We start from the raw sequence: 16,771 nt of genomic DNA on the forward strand, positions 1-16,771 counted from the left end.
GTTGGCGTAAACATGTATAGGCAATCCGAGCCCTTTTATCATTCCATAAGAATTTAGACGTAAGAACATCGATTTCATGAAAGAAAGATGCCGAAAGTTTAACCGGGAGCATAGAGGAAACAAAATTAATGATAGGAGTAATCATCATTTTAAGCGTTTGCAGACGACCCCACCAAGAAATGTGTTTCGGAGACCGGGTTTCCAAAAGATGCCGCACCTTAAGAATGGTTTGAGATTCATTATAAGAGGCGGCAGCAGAAAGGGAAGAGCAAAAATAAATACCCAAATATTTTAATTGTTTAGATTGCCACTTAAAGCCAGCAGAGCCCATATGGTGAGAGAAACAATACGCATTCAAAGGGAACATCTCAGTTTTATCCCTATTTAAGGTGTATCCAGAAACCTTTGAAAAGAGAGAAATCGTGTCAGAAATAGCAGGAATGGCCAATGCAATATCGTCAGAAAAAATAAGGACATCATCTGCGTAAGCAGCTGTCTTTATACAGTGTGAACCAAAAGAAAAACCTTTAATATCGGGGTGGAGGTCAATCAGTCTGAGAAGAGGATCAATGGACAGTAAAAATAAAAGGGGTGATAGAGGACAACCCTGTCTGGTACCTTGGCGAAGATTAAAAAAGGATGAAGTAGCACCATTAACTCGTATATTAGCTCTAGGGGAAGAATAAAGAGACATAACCATCTGAATGAAGGAGTCCCCAAGATTATGAGCACATAAAACAGCACGCAGGAAAGGCCAAGAAACCTTATCAAAGGCCTTTTCAGCATCGAGTGCCAAGGCCGCGGCCGGAAGCTGAGAGCGTTTAGCCGATCCAAGAATGTGACAGAATGCTCGAATATTGTCACGCGCCAGGCGACCCTTTACAAAACCCTTTTGCGAGGGATGGATCAGTTGAGGAATAAAGGATTCTAGACGCTTAGCTAAGATCTTTGCAAAGATCTTAGCTTCCATGTTGAGCAGAGAAATAGGTCGGAAATTTTTGGGATCAGAATGATCTTTTCCCTCTTTTGGGATCACTACAATTGTAGCATCAGCGGAAGAACCAGAGACAGCGCCATCCTTAATGAAAGCATCAAAAACGGATTTTAATTTGGGGACAATTACAGGAAGAAAGGTTTTGTAAAACAGAATAGGGTAGCCATCAGGACCTGGGGCATTCCCAGAACGAGTATCCTTAATAGCAGCGATAATTTCGTCAGAAGTAATTGGACAATTCAAAGAGGAACTATCTTCTACAGAGACTGATCTTATGGGAATTGTTTGTAAAAATTCCTGACATTGCTCAAAGGAGGCCTGATTAGAGGGAGTATATAAGTTATTATAGAAGTCTCGAAATACCTCAAGAATCTCCTCAGTCCGAAATTTCTTAGAACCCGAGTGGTCATAAATAGAAGAAATCTGGGAAGATTTACAAGAAGATTCTTGAAATTTTAATGTGGCCGCAAGAATCTTGCCAGCTCGATTTTTTAATAATAGCGCCTTAGATTTTTGAGCTTGAAGTCCAATATGAGCTCTTTTGGTGACAACAGTATTGTACGTATATTTTAATTGTTTAATTGATTGTAGACAGGATTTATCTTTAGAGTGACGAAAAAGAGATTCTTGGCTTTTAATCTCACTAGCTAAATCTGTTAGTTCTTTCTTAATAGCAGCATTCCTCCTTGACATACACTTAATGACTTGACCGCGAAATGTACATTTAAAGGAATCCCAGAGCACCACTGGGGAGTCAACTGAGCCTTCATTTTCAAGAAAAAAAGTCTCAATCTCCTTAGAAAACTCAGAAACCTGGGAATCTTCATACAGAATTTCCGTATTTAGTCTCCATGAACGAGATCTTGTCGTGGGAGCAAAGGACAACAGCGTGAAAGAAATTGCGGCATGGTCGGAAATCAAAATGGGATGAATAAGAGGAGAGGAGGAGGATTGAAGAAGAGAGGAGTGTACCAAAAGATAGTCAATACGCGAGAAAGTAGAATGAGGGGAGGAGAAAAAAGAAAAATCACTACCAGTGGGATTAAAGAGACGCCATACATCCTGAAGATGGAGGAAAGAACACATATTAGTCATTTGTTTATGCGCCTTCGGGGGGCGAAAATGAAAGGCTGAATTTCTATCGAGGATGGGATCCATTGGTAAATTAAAATCTCCACCAACAATAAGATTACCAGAATGAGGAGTGTCATACAATTTTTTGGTTACTGCCGTCCAAAACAGCGGATCATCCTTATTAGGGGCATAAATATTCATAACAAAGAGATCAACATTTCCATCAGACAGCTTAGATAATAGCCAACGACCCTCCGTGTCCTGTTCGGAAGAGATAATAGACAAGCCAGATTTTTTAGAAATCAACGTAATGACCCCATTCCTTTTGCCACACGCATCTGAACAAGCAACATCTGAAACCCACTCCTTCTTCAGGAAAAGTGCCTCCCTAGCCGAGACCTTTGTTTCCTGCAAGAGTACAAGATCCGAAGAGAGAGATTTACAGTAATTAAAAAATTTTGACCGTTTAACTGGGTGATTTAAACCCTTAACATTATGGGACAATACATTTAAACCAGGCATAGTCTATGTGGGAGAAAAAAAAAGAAAAGACATAGATGGTAATATATGAACAAACATAGTAGTGACAAACCTCCAAACATCACACAAAATCATTGAAAAAGGGAAGGCCAAAAAAGAAGTCCAAGGAGCAAGAAAAGCGAAGAAATAGTAAGAAGAAGAGAGAAGAAGGGGGAGAAGAGCAAGGAAGGGAGGCCTGAAAAAGACCAAATTCATACTCGGGGGAACGTGAAAAGGGGGATCAAGGAAGCCGTTATGAGGAGAAATAAATTCAGTGTCATCAGCCCCAATACAAAACACTTCTTGAAACAGATAATGAAGAGAAAAATAATTGGAAGAAGCAATAATAATAAAAACATGGTATAAAAGCATAAAATTATGAAATTGTAAGAGCGAATAAATATAAATAAATTAGTCATCTTTTTAGAAAAATCATGTTAAAAATACTCGATATAATGAACATTGAATCGTCAGTAATAAGAGATACTCTAAACAGGAATATAGTAAATAGGCAGAAAGCTAATAGGAATCCATATAATAGCGTACACTAGAGTACAAAAAACTCGTTAGCATCAATTAGAAAATCAGGAAGCACAGAAAAACATAGAATGAAATTAAAACATAACCATATGAAAGTAACTCATCCTGTAATTTCAGCACCTAATAACAATGGGTAGGGTTACATATCGAGAAGAAAATAAAGTGCTATATTGGTAAAGAACAGGACCCAAGTAACAGAAACAATAAACAACCAATTAAACAGATTAATCCATAAAGCTATGGAACAACTAGAACAAGGAATTGATTTATCTAGAAAATAGATAAACACTAAGGAGAAGCATCCTAAGCGTTACCTTAAATACCTGCTTAGGGGTACATAAATTTAATTATAGCTAGTGCAAAGGAGAAGAAAAACCAAGACTAGAGATATGAATGCAGACAAGAGAGGAGTAAAGAACATCATATACATAAAATGCAGAAAAGCAGGAAAAGAGAACAGAAATATATAAGGAATAAAGACAAACAGACATAAAAAAGCCCACAGAGAAGGAGAGAATAAACATTAAGAGGAATAAAAACCGTAACTGGAGACAAGGAAAAAGGAAGAGACAGGTCACACACAGAAAAAGAAGAGGGGAAAGGGAAGAGCTCACAGAAAAAAGAAGGTAATAATAGACGAAAAAACAAGAGCAGAAAAACTATACTAGAGCCGGACAGACAGGCCCACACACAACACAGAAAAAGAAGAGCAGGAATATGAACGACATGAGAAAGTGATAAAATTCCAACTAGAGAGATAGAGAATAGAACGTAGGAATAAACAAAATGATAAACATCTATTCCATATAAGGAGAAGGAAGAACAATAGACAGAGAAAGTAATAGGTAAGAAAAATCAAAATTTCATTGGTAGAGCCATAAACAAACAGCACCAATATACCAGCAACCAAGGAGGATAAAACCACCATACAAATCTTAAGAGAAAAGTAAGTCAATCTATCTGAAAAAGAAGAGAGAACAGAGGAGGCAGAAGTATATACTTCAAGTGCCAGAAGCACCAGGATCCAACGAAGCTGCCCTTTGAATCTCCATCTGTATTTCCATCTGATTGTCCAAGAAAGAAGCTAAATCTGCGGGTTCATCGAAAATTCTGGAGCGTCCCTTGAATGTAATACGAAATTTCGATGGTCCAGAAAAGGAAAAGGGGATGTTCATCTCAGAAAGACGTTTCCGAAGATTGAGGAAGCCCTTCCTTCTTATGACTGTGTCTCTGGCGAAGTCCTGAGAGATTGAAATTCGATGACCCTCCCAGGAGATGGCTTTAACCTTCTGCATGTGAGCAAGAATTTGCTCCGTATGTTGATGACGCAGTGGCTTAAAAATTATCGCTCTTGGCTGTGTTGCAGATTTAGAACGAAAAGTGGGGACACGATGTGCCCTTTCCAACTCAAAGTCTCTTGGGAATGATATTTGTAGAGTAGAAGGAATCCATTGGTATAAGAAATCAATCATAGAAGAAGATGACTTCTCTGCATCTTCCGGCAGACCAAAAATGCGTAGATTAGATCTGCGATTACGATCTTCCTGCTCAGTGAGATCTTTTCGCAATGCCGCCATTGAGCGCTCTAAGTGGATAAGAGACCTGGATTGTTTCTGCATATTATCCTCTGCACCACTAATACGTGTCTCCGTGGCCGAAACACGAATAGAGAGGGCCTTGAAGTCATTTCTGATAGCGGACACCTCCACTTGCAATAAATCTGTGTTAGTCTTTGTCGACTGCGCAATATCATGAACCTCATTAAGGCGCGTTAAAATTGCTTCAAGAGTGGTATTGGTGTCTGACTGAGAAGACTCAGGCGTAGGAGACAATGGTTTAAGTCTTTTAAGAGAGGCGCCAGCATCTTTTGAGTCTTTATTAGTTGAGGAACGGCCCATAGTTGCAGCCATGAAGCAACAGCCACACAGAAAAGTATACAGCCACTGGAGGAAAAATAGAGGCCAAAAAGTGCGTATTCCACACCAAAAATAAAGGAATAAGGCGCACTGAAAGCAAACAAAGCCAAATAAGCGAAAGAGGCGGACTTATATGGAATGTGATCGCAGGAATGTAATAAAAGAGCCTTCTAGAAACCAAAAGGCCAAAGCAGATTCACTAAGCGTAAGTGAAATGCAGCGCCAACTTCAGAAGGCTGCACTGAGGTAGCCAAAACGTATGCAACACAATAACCAGCCAAGCAGCACAAAAAGAAATAAAGAATAATAGAAAAGCAAAAAGTTACCAAATGTATTTACTGGTATTCAATTGCACCTGATATCCTGTTGAACCGGCAATATTGTATCTATGTCGACGATTCTGAGGAGAAATGCCTATCTCCGTCACAAGCGGGTAAAATGGCGGCCGCCCGTCAAGAGAACGAGCGTCACTTCAGCCCGTCAGCAACTCACTCAGCCGCATCCGAAATCCGCTGAAAAAGTATCCAAACGGCTCTCGGCATGTTCCGCAATCCAGGAGAGCTTTCCCGCTGAAGAGGGGCACTCGGAAACGGGTAAAAACCTCCAACGGACCCTAATCGCCCTGGAGCTCAAGCGCAACTCGCCATCATACAGCGGCGCGCAAGCCACGCCCCCCTAGGGTACTATGATGTTAATAACGAAGCTGGATCAGTTTCTTAATAGATACCATCTTTATTTAGGCAAATCCAAATGCGTAGAAAAATACATCAACCAACGCGTTTCGTTCATGAAATGAACTTCGTCAGGGCAAGTAATATGTGGGGTGAAAGCGTCACTAGTAGGTTCATGAGATCCAGTGAACGTCACTCAGTATGGTCACTGTGATGACGCGTGGGCCTCCATGATACGGGCCAGCGGCAGAAAGCCTAAAATGAAGGTCACTGCGTGTCGGCAAACCGTAAAGTGTCTGTACAATGTGGAGAACTAGAATTATTACAGATGAGTAACCGTTCCTCTTTGTCAACATCATCAAGCTGTGGAATAGAAAGGAGACTATGTTATAGCCACCGGCCAACACCTTTTCAGACTGCTTTTACTAACCTGATGCTTAATTTGATCCTCCATTGCTGCATAATCCCAATGCTTCTCATTATTTTTACTGTGCAAACAAATTCCAGAAAGTAAAGATATATATAAATCATATAATTAACAAGACCAAAGCTATGATATGGAGATAGAGTGCAGTTCAATAAAGAACCGGAAATTAATGCCGCAAAACAGAAATTCAAGTTAAAGAAGTAAAACAAAGCTATGTCCATTAAATTAAACTAACCCCATAGGCACTGGTACATGACTCCGTTTGTTGACTTTGATGTAGAGGTGGCTGAGCTACCTGCTTACTCATGTCTGTAGCTTAAGTAGATGCTGTTTTAATTAGTTTTTTGGCAGTGTACTTACAAACAATTACTATGCAAGTACTAACAAAAACAACAGACTCTATTTTAAAATAAATGGCACATTATGACCAATTTCAATTTTAGTACATATTCTTGTTGCTGCGAATGACACATAGTTCAGTTATAGTAATGTGGGGTTGTCTCCTGTATTTTCAGTATGTGTTTCAGGAAGGTTTATAACAATTCTTGGAGTTGCTAAGCTTTCTTAAAATGCGCAGACAATCACAGTCGCAGAAATGAATAACATATTTTCGATAATGAAACTGAGTTGGAATCTCAAATCCAAGAACCCCAGTGACACTAATGTCGCATGCACAACAATACGTACTCTTATCTCGAAATTACCATTCACCCCGACTTATTTGGCACGGGCTCAGTCAGGTCTCTTCTCCCGCCTCTCTGCAAGCACACTGCACCTTCCTTAAATAATACCCAGGGCTTTAAGTGGGATGAAAATACTGGGGGGTCTCTCAAAGGGGCGTGGCCATTGTAATTAAGGACGTGGCTTAAAAACACATAAGCTGAAAATCTGCGCTTAGCATTGTGTGCCGCCTGACTTGTATTTTGCTTTTTCTGTCATTACATCCCAGATACATGTACAACAAGTAACATCATACCTACAACTAGGCAGGACTATTGGCTTTGTCAATGGTTGTTAGTTGCAAAAGATAAATAAGCAGCCACTATGGCTTGTTGTATATAATATTGAAAAAGCTTCCACTTATCCCCTTGCATGCTGCGGACGGCCCCCGGCCATCCGACGTTACGGTGGGCATTTGCGGAGGACGGCCGGGGGCCGTCTGAATCCCGCCCACTAATTAAATCTCCCGCACGCGCGTAAATGTGCACAGCATGCAATGGGTTAAAGCCCTGCTGACACCGCAAAGATGTTGCAGCTCCTGAGTTTCAAAAAGAGGAGGGAAATCCAGTAAGAAGGATTTCCCTTCTCCTACAACTCACACCTGGCATGACATCATGCCGTAACTTCTCCACTAGTGAGAAGTGAGCAGTGTGAGCTGCGCACATCGATATGCCTGCTGTCACTGCAGTCCGGAAAAAAAGGACCGCCTGTGCCAGGGCACAAAACAGATCCCGATAGAGACCCGTTTCGAGGCCCCCTTAAAAAAACTGCCGGTGCTCAGACCCGGTGAGACCCGGTCCACTTAAAGCCCTAAATACCCGTTCCCTGCTCATTTCTAACGGTCCCCTCAAACTCACCCATCGCTTCCTTCAATCTCTCCTTGTATACTTTCATTTCCTAACACACCACCATTCCGTTTGTTTTGCTTTTTGTTTTCTGTAAAAGCTTATTTCACCTATCTCCTGCTGGGATTTTGTGCTGACTCCTCCAGACACCGTGCAGATAGCAACTGGACTCCGTGCCTCTCAGCATGAGCCAGTAGAATTCTACTATCTTTACAAGGCACACACTGTAATATATTTTTACTTTAATAAATAGATGCAAATGTACAGAGGGTACATTAAAGCTGTGTGTCAGATACTTTACAATGTAAGGAACAGAAAGATTTACAAGAACCAAGCCTTCCTAAAACGAAACAGCAATAACATAATTAACAAGCATTGGAAAGCCAATAGGTCTGGGTTTAATGTGTAAATGCATGTAACTTTAGCTCATTAGGAGACACACAGAAGGAAGCCAGCAAGAGAGAACACTGGGACTTATATTTGTAAAGTAGTTCCTTATGGACTTGAGTGCAAGCTCTCCAGTGGTGCAGAAGAATACACCCAAACAGCCATTAGCACTAGGTGAAAGATAGATACTCAGCTGGGCTGAGCTAAGGTGTGATTGATAAAAAGTTTCAAGTCAATGGCTAAAAGAGGCTTGTCAAAGAAAGCCAATGGTTAAAAGAGGTGAACAAAAACGACTCTATATTTTGTTAGAAATATATCTGTTTGACAGCTATGCTGTCAAAACCAGACGTAAAAAGATTGATAGAACAAAACTCAAGAAAGAAAGAAAATAGAATTATAGGGAGGAAGAACTAAAGATTTTCAGGCAAACTGAAATCAGATGAAAAAATTGATGGAAGAAAATTCTAAAGGGAAATAAAAGGAGGAGGTGTAAGTGTTCTTCTGGGTTGTGAGAGAAAACATAACCCAGGATCGGAAGGCTCAAATTTTATACGGAGAGGGTACAATAGGACTAGACCCTGTTTAATCAATGCATTATTTTTTGGGAGTGACAGACAGGATCAGAGACACAAGCATGTTCTAGCAAATATTTTTTCAACAGAAATAATAATGAACCCTGAAAAACATCTTCTCACATCTAGGGCCCGATTCACAGAACTAACTTAAGACAAAATCCTATACTTACTACCATTTTCATATTCACAGAAGGCACTTACTCATTTCGGTGTTCACAGAAGTTAGGACTCCTAACTTTAGGACTCCTAAATGCCTTCTGTGAATACCGAAAGTCTTAAAATTAGGATTTTTCTCAGTTTAGTAGTAGTAAAGATAGGACTCCTAACTTTAGGACTAACACATGCTGGATGGTGCTAGCTGTCTACCGCCCACCCAATGCAACCCCACTGTTCTATGACTCCTTTGGTCCCATTATGTCGGACTTATGTACCCGATATACAAAAATCGTAGTAACAGGAGATTTTAACCTACATTGGGATGAGTCCCATTGGGACCTGCCTACGCGCCAATTGGACACCATGATGTCAGCTCTAAGTTTTAAACAACTTGTGGAGGTTCCCACACACAATAAAGGTCATGTTCTTGACCTTGTGTGGACCACAGATCCAAATGTGGCCCTTAAAGATGTTGCCCCATGTATATGGTCTGACCATCACTTAATATCCTGTGAGGTACACATTAACGGCCCTATAAATAACTTACCACCGGAAGTCAGGAGTATCCGTAAATGGGCAGAGGTTGATTTGCTAACCCTGACCAAGGTGCTCCCGCCAATGGATCGGTCTCTGAGCCCAGGTCGTAGTCTGGACCGGGAATACGCGGATTTAACGCGGAGCTTGATTCAAGCCATTGACCAGTTAGCACCTATAAGAACGAAGCTAATAAAAGGACCTGGTAAAGGGGCTCCATGGTTCACGCCATCGCTGAGGGACCATAAAAGGAAACTTAGAGCACTGGAAAGAGGATGGAGGAAAAACAAACAGGACTCATCTAGGAACCTCTATCGAAACTCTCTTAACCTATACAAAAAGTCTATTGCTCTAGCTAAAGCTGAATATTATGAGTCCCGCCTAAGTAAGGCAGTTAATGTACAGAAAGAGACGTTTAAGATCTTGTCGGAGCTGAGTAAAAAATCTGAAAGCTCTCAGCCTCCCATAAATTGCAATGCCTTCCAGGGATATTTTTTGGAGAAAGTGAGAACTATTATCCAGGAGATAAAAAGTGGCATGGCAAATGGGATGGCCTTGCCCACAGTCCCTCATAAGCCGGTTGACTGTTCCATCGCACTGTTTCCAGAGATTGATACACTGAGTCTGGAGCAATTGATGGGCAGAATCAAATCTGGATCTCCAGCAGACCCGTGTCCTCCCAGGGTCTTTCAGGTAGGCCGCCCCTTATTGGAGGAACGTATCATCTCTCTCCTTAATAGATCCCTGGAGACGGGGTATATACCAGCTGAACTTAAGGAAGCACGTGTGAGACCCCTATTGAAGAAACCAGGCGCAGACCCCGCTGTGCTAAAGAACTATAGGCCTATCTCTCAACTGCCATTTTTCTCAAAAATACTGGAACAACATGTATTAAAATCCTTGTCCATGTACCTGGAGTGTCACCACCTACTTCATGAACGACAGGCAGGGTTCCGAGCTCATCACAGCACCGAGTTGGTGATGCTCTCGGTGCTGGATGAATTGAGAGGCTTAGCTGACGGTAAGAAACCGAGCGCCCTGATTTTATTAGACCTTTCAGCGGCGTTCGATACCGTCAGCCATGCCCTGCTTCTGGAGAGACTGAGTGACTTCGGGATCAAAGGCCTGGCCCTCAGTTGGTTGCAATCCTTCCTCTTGGGAAGGACCCAAAGGATACAACTTGGGGATGAAATCTCTGAGGTGGGGACTCTAGAATGTGGGGTGCCTCAGGGCTCGGCCCTGTCCCCACTTCTATTTAATCTCTACCTGCAACCTCTGATTGCTTCCCTGGCGTGCATGGGCTGTACAGTATTTAACTATGCGGACGACACACAGCTGTTGCTGAGTGTCGATAACACCAACACCGCACAACTCCAAGCCCAGAACATCTTGAGGTACACTGTTCAATGGATGACGGAAAATCTTTTGAAAATTAACCCAGATAAGACCGAGGTACTGGTGATTCCATCTGCCACCTCACCATGGTGTGACCTCTATTGGCCTGCGGAGTTAGGCCCGGCTCCAAAACCTAGCCTGACTGTAAAGAGGCTGGGGATCAAGCTGGACTGCGATCTATCAATGGTTAGTCAGATCTCTTCTGTGGTGGGAAGCTGCACCAACATCATTCGACAGCTACGGAAGCTAGCCCCCGTTCTCTCCCAATCGATGATGCGCTCTATCGTAGCGGCCACGGTGATCTCGAGGCTAGATTACGGGAATGCCCTCTATCTCGGCCTGCCGAAAACTCTAACAAATAGGCTACAGGTCGTCATGAACGATGCTGCACGTCTCATCTTCAGGCTACCAAGACGATCCAAAGCATCCCCACTGTTAAAGAGCCTGCACTGGCTCCCTATCAAAGAGCGTGTGGAATTTAAGAATCTGTGCACAGCTCATAAGGCAATATACGGCAATATACGGTCTGGCACCCGCCTACATTAAAGATCGCTTGGTGGTCTACAGTCCAATGAGAACCCTTAGATCTTCAGACTCTCAGCTACTGGTCTGTCCCCGGTACAAACTTGTAACCAAGGGAGGGAGAAGTAGTGTGGCTCACTGGTTAGAGGCGGCAGACTCGGCAGACCCGAGAGCAGAGGACGGCCCGGGACCAGGGTTCGATTCCCGGCGCGGCAGGTTTCTGGACCAGGGTCAGCGGACTCGATAATTCTCTCGCCTCGGTGCCCACTCTGATCAGCGTTCACACTCGGCAACTCTGGGCATTAGCTTGCCTCATCTTCACTAACGGCCCCACCAGACCGCCGGGGATGCCTGGTCTCACCCTGGAGATACCCATTAAGGGACCATCTCTCAGGGAAGCCAGGAAGGGTTTCGCAGCGGTCGAAGCGCCTTGGGACCCTACGGGTAAGTAGTGCGCTATATAAATGCCTATACATACATACATACATTCTCTGTGTTAGTTCCTCAGTTATGGAACACACTACCTGAGACGCTGCGCAGGGAAGGGAATCTCCTACGGTTTAGAAAGGTGCTAAAAACACTGCTGTTTAGAAGATCCATGAGTGCGATATAGGCTAGTGGATGCCTCTTTGTGATTGCCAAGTTATTGTTTTTACCATCAATTTCCGAGCGCCTAGAGACCTGCAGGTGAATGGGCGCGATACAAATCAAAAATAACAATAACAATAACAATAACAATAAATGCCTTCTGTGAATACCCAAAGTCTTAAAATTAGGATTTTTCTCAGTTTAGGAGTCCTAAGTTAACTTTACTACTACTAAACGGAGGGACATCCTAATTTTAAGACTTTCGGTATTCACAGAAGGCACTTAGGAGTCCTAAAGTTAGGACTCGTAACTTCTTTGAATACCGAAATGAGTAGGTGCCTTCTGTGAATACCAGAATGGTAGTAAGTTTAGGATTTTGTCTTAAGTTAGTTCTGTGAATCGGGCCCTAAGTTTTTGTACAACACATTCTCATTGACACTTGTCCCAAAATTGAGGTTTATGGGCCCATGCCTAAAAATAATGAAAACATGTTTTCTGCATGTAAGGTCTATCGCAGGTGCAGAGAAAGTTTAAAACTCTGCTTGCAAAATCTGATTCTAACTCTCAAAGACATTATTGAGTTGTTTTTGCATGCAGTGATGTCACTTGCGAGTACAGAAGTACCACTGAATATACCTACTATTTTCACACTTATAAATGGCATCTAGGTTCCGATTATGAGTCGAGTAGAGCTAAATTCCAATGTGGAATTCCACTCTCTCAGTTCTAAATGCAGTGATGGGTGGTGACCCTCAAAACTGGGCGTCGGGGGGACTGAGAGACAAATCCAATGGGGGGCAAAAGGATAATGATTTTTTTTTTTTTAAATGTACTAACCCGTGTTTTGCTCGATTGGCTTAAGTGGGCTGCCTCGATACTCCAGCAAAAAGAACAATTGATGGACAGAATGCAGAACATGTCAAACATTCACCCCAGTACAGAGATCTGGGCCTAAATCAATCGTTTTTGTGCTCATCATGTCCTTCCAGTTTGGACCCAGCCATATGCAAATCAGTCTTGACCCTGCGCCCAATGGGAACAGTCCAGCCCGAACTGCCAGGCCAGGTACTCCCTGGACTCGAGACAAGCATTCTAGGACTGGTTTCGGGATTTTAGCCCTCATCAGCCAGGATAGCTTGACTCCAGTGGCATGGAGAGCACAGGAACCACGTCTGGGCATACCCGTCCCACTCGGGTGACAAATGCAAGAAGAACAATTGATGAACAAAATGCAGAACAATGTCATACATTCACCCCAGTACAGAGATCTGGGCCTAAATCCATTGTTTTTTAGCTCAACATGCCATTCCAGTTTGGACCCAGCCATATGCAAATCAGTCTTGACCCTGCGCCCAATGGAAAAGTCCTGCCCGAACTGCTGGGCCAGGTCCTCCCTGGACTGGAAACAAGCATCCTAGGACCGGTTACGGGCTTTCACCCATCACCAGCGAGGATAGCTTGACTCCCGTGGCATGGAGAGCACGGAACCTACGTCTGGGCATGCCCGTCCCACTCAGGGTGACAAATGCAAAAAGAACAATTGATGGACAGAATGCAGAACAATGTCATATATTCACCCCAGTATGGATTCAAGCTAGCCTGGCTGATGAAGGGTGTTACCCAGAAACTGGTCCCAGGATGCTTGTTTCCGGTTCAGGGAAGACCTGGCTTGGCAGTTCAGCCTGGACTGTTCCCATGAGGCACAGGGTCAAGACTGATTTGCATATAGCTGGGTCTGAACTGAGGTGGCGAAGCGAGCTAAAGAATGAAGATGAATTCAACCCAGATCTGTGACTGGGTGAGTATCTGAAAAGTTTCAGCGTTCAATCCATCATCTCCTTGTGTTTGCTTTGTTCACCCTAAGTTGGCATGGTATGCCCAGACGTGGGTCCCTTGCTCACTTTGCCACTGGATTCAAGCTAGCCTGGCTCATGAAGGGTGTTACCCAGAAACCGGTCCCAGGATGCTTGTTTCCGGTTCAGGGAAGACCTGGCATGGCAGTTCGGGCTGGACTGTTCCCATGATGCACAGGGTCAAGACTGATTTGCATATAGCTGTGTCTGAACTGAGGTGGTGAAGTGAGCTAAAAAATTATGATGGATTCAACCCAGATCTGTGACGGGGGGTGAGTGTCTGTGAAGTTTCAGTGCTCCGTCCATCATCTCCTGGTGTTTGCTTTGTTCGCCCTAAGTTGGCAAGGTATGCCCAGATGTGGGTCCCTTGACCACTTTGCCACTGGATTAAAGCTAGCCTGGCTGATGAAGGGTGTTACCCAGAAACCAGTCCCAGGATGCTTGTTTCCGGTACAGGGAAGACCTGGCTTGGCAGTTCGGGCTGAACTGTTCCCATGAGGCGCAGGGTCAAGACTGATTTGCATATAGCTGGGTCTGAACTGAGGTGGCGAAGTGAGCTAAAGAATGATGATGGATTCAACCCAGATCTGTGACTGGGGGTGAGTGTCTGAAAAGTTTCAGCGTTCCGTCCATCATCTCCTTGTGTTTACTTGGTTCGCCCTAAGTTGGCAGTGTATGGCCAGACATGGGTCCCTTGCTCACTGTGCCACTGGAATCAACTAAGCAGAGCTGATGAAGGGTGTTACCCTGAAACCGGTCCCAGGATGCTTGTTTCCGATATAGTGAAGACCTGGCTTGGCAGTTCAGCCTGGACTGTTCCCATGAGGCACAGGGTCAAGAATGATTTGCATATAGCTGGGTCTGAACTGAGGTGGCAAAGTGAGCTAAAGAATGAAGATGAATTCAACCCAGATCTGTGACTGGGGTGAGTGTCTGAAAAGTTTCAGCGCTCCATCCATCATCTCCTTGTTTTTGCTTTGTTCACCCTAAGTTGGCAGGGTATGCCCAGACGTGGGTCCCTTGCTCACTTTGCCACTGGATTCAAGCTAGCCTGGCTGATGAAGGGTGTTACCCAGACACAGGTCCCAGGTTGCTTGTTTCCGGTTCAGGGAAGATCTGGCTTGGCAGTTCAGGCTGGACTGTTCCCTTGATGCACAGGGTCAAGACTGATTTGCATATAGCTGGGTCTGAAATGAGGTGGCGGAGTGAGCTAAAGAATGATGATGGATTCAACCCAGATCTGTGACTGGGGGTGAGTGTCTGAAAAGTTTCAGCGCTCTATCCATCATCTCCATGTGTTTACTTTGTTTGCCCTAAGTTGGTGTTTACATTGTTCACTCTAAGTTGGCAGGGCATGCCCAGACGTGGGTCCTTTGCTCACTTTGCTACTGGATTCAAGCTAGCCTGGCTGATGAAGACTGTTACCCAGAGACCGGTCTCAGGATGCTTGGTTCCTGTTCAAGGAAGACTTGGCTTGGCAGTTCAAGCTGGACTGTTCCCATGAGGCACAGGGTCAAGACTGATTTGCATACAGCTGGGTCTGAACTGAGGTGCGAAGTGAGCTAAAGAATGATGATGGATTCAACCCAGATCTGTGACTGGGGTGAGTATCTGAAAAGTTTCAGCACTCCATCCATCATCTCCTTTTGTTTATTTTGTTTGCCCTAAGTTGGTGTTTACTTTCTTCACCCTAAGTTGGCAGGGTATGCCCAGACGTGGGTCCCTTGCTCACTTTGCTACTGGATTCAAGCTAGCCTGGCTGATGAAGGGTGTTACCCAGAAACCGGTCCCAGGATGCTTGTTTCTGGTTCAGGGAAGATCTGGCTTGGCAGTTCGGGCTGGACTGGTCCAATGAGGCTCAGGGTCAAGACTGATTTGCATATAGCTAGGTCTGAATTGAGTTGGCGAAGTCAGCTAAAGAATGATGATGTATTCAACCCAGATCTGTGACTGGGGGTGAGTGTCTGAAAAGTTTCAGCATTCCGTCCATCATCTCCTTGTGTTTGCTTGGTTCGCCCTAAGTTGGCAGTGTATGCCCAGACATGGGTCTCTTGCTCACTGTGCCACTGGAATCAAGCTAGCAGTGCTGATTAAGGGTGTTACCCAGAAACTGGTCCCAGGATGCTTGTTTCCTGTTCAGGGAAGACCTGGCTTGGCAGATCAAGCTGGACTGTTCCCATAACGCACAGGGTCAAGACTGATTTGCATATAGCTGGGTCTGAACTGAGGTGCGAAGTGAGCTAAACAATGATGATGGATTCAACCCAGATCTGTGACTGGGGTGAGTGGCTGAAAAGTTTCAGCGCTCAATCCATCATCTCCTTGTGTTTGCTTTGTTCACCCTAAGTTGGCAGGGTATGGCCAGACGTGGGTCCCTTGCTCACTTTGCCACTGGATTCATGCCAGCCTGGCTGATGAAAGGTGTTACCCAGAAACCGGTCCCAGGATGATTGTATCTGATTCAGACCTGGCTTGACAGTTCGGGCTGGACTGTTTCCATGATGCACAGGGTCCAGACTGATTTGCATGTAGCTGGTTCTGAAATGAAGTGGCGAAGTGAGCTAAAGAATGATGATGGATTCAACCCAGATCTGTGACTGGAGGTGAGTGTCTGAAAAGTTGCAGCGCTCCACCCATCATCCCCTTGTGTTTACTTTGTTTGCCCTATGTTGGTGTTTACTTTGTTCACCCTAAGTTGGCATAGTATGCCCAGACGTGGGTCCCTTGCTCACTTTGCGACTGGATTCAAGCTAGCCTGGCTGATGAAGGGTGTTTCCCAGAAACCGGTCCCAGGATGCTTGTTTCCAGTTCAGGGAAGACCTGCCTTGGCAGTTTGGGCTGGACTGTTCCCATGATGCACAGGGTCAGGACTGATTTGCATATAGCTTGGTCTGAATTGAGGTGGTGAAGTGAGCTAAAGAATAATGATGGATTCAATCCAGATCTGTGACTGGGGGTGAGTGTCTGAAAAGTTTCAGCACTCCATCCATCATCTCCTTGTGTTTACTTTGTTTGCCCTAAGTTGGTGTTTACTTTGTTCATCCTAAGTTGGCAG

This window comes from Lissotriton helveticus, chromosome 5_1 (assembly GCF_964261635.1).
Source record: "Lissotriton helveticus chromosome 5_1, aLisHel1.1, whole genome shotgun sequence".
Taxonomy (NCBI): Eukaryota; Metazoa; Chordata; class Amphibia; order Caudata; family Salamandridae; genus Lissotriton; species Lissotriton helveticus.